Genomic DNA, 1,424 nt, shown 5'->3' on the forward strand with positions numbered 1-1,424 from the left:
AGATGTTTTTGGTTGTCATAACTGAGGGGGAGGGGATGTTATTGGCATCTAGCTGGCAGAGACTAGGGTTGCTGCTAAACATCCTACAAAGCACAGAGCAGACCCCTACAATAAAAATTATCCAGCCCAGAGTGTCAGGCATGTTATGTCGAGAAAACCTACAGTAGAATTGCATTCTATGAGGGCAGAAATTTCAGTATGTTTGTTCACTGAGTTAGAACAGTGCAAGGAGGACATTCTCCATTAGTGAATTGCCTCCTTAATGGCCTCCCTGCCTCTATATTGCCTTCTTCCAGCCCACTCTTCAACATCAGCGAGAATATCCTGGTGCAGACTTGAACAGAGGCATGCCAGAAGTCCCCATATAATTCAAGCCAAAGTGGCTTGGCAGCAGGAACCTGGCTCCTTTTGTGACCCAGAGAACAGAGTGGCAGCCCTGGCTCACACTTCCAGGAGAGATTTGTTTTTGCCCATTTCCAATTCTGTTTCCCCAAATGTGCCTCCTGGAGGCCCCAGCCCTTCCTCAGGAGGGGAGTTTGAGGGAAGTAAAGAGATGGAAATGGCCCTGCACTGCTCCCTAACCTGCCTGGCTGATCTGATCTTCCTTCCCTGTAAATAATTGATTTTTGTGTTCTCAGGGAGTAAAATCTTGGCTGGGTCATTAGGCTTCACATCTCTTGGGAAGGAAAATGCTTATCATAGTTGTAAGGCAGAAGCATGGATATCAGTGCAACCCTGCCCCTGATCATAGTTCCTATATACCACAAGCCACAAAGTCCTGTCCATTATGCCTCAAAAGCACCTCCTTCTTCAGATGATCTCTCCACCTCCTTTGCTGGCCCCCTGACCTATCCCTCCCTCATCCTTCTCCTGGAATACTCCATTGATCTCCTGATGGTACTCCTGCCTCCATTCCTGCCCACCCTCCAATTGACTCCCCACACAAACAAGATTTTACCACTCCCTTGCTTCAAACAAACCAATACAGCACCCCCCCCCCAACTAACTGCTATTAGAAAAAGAACCAAAGCTCCTTTATTTAAACCATTAGGCCTTTAAGCAGTAGAAGATCTAGAATTTCCATTAGGAGGGTTGAGGGGAGCAATTTAGTTACATAAAAGCTATGTTTGTACATTTTTTTCCAACTATGATGCAATATAACTCACTGTGAAAACAGATGGTGGCTGTGAATGTTGTGGGCAGTAGGGTGTGGCACATGTGTGTGTAGGTACCTACGGACCTGGGCTTCTCAACCTCAGCACTACTGACATTAACATCTGAATATCCTTTGGTGTATCCTTTGGTGTATGGAGGGCTGTCCTGTGGATGTTGGATGTTGAGCAGCATTCCTGACCTTCACCTGTTCCATACTGGGAGCAGTTCCCACCCCCAGGTGTGTGACCAAACTTTTCTCCAGCCATTGA

The sequence above is a fragment of the Vulpes vulpes genome, chromosome 1 (genome assembly GCF_048418805.1).
Source record: "Vulpes vulpes isolate BD-2025 chromosome 1, VulVul3, whole genome shotgun sequence".
NCBI lineage: Eukaryota > Metazoa > Chordata > Mammalia > Carnivora > Canidae > Vulpes > Vulpes vulpes.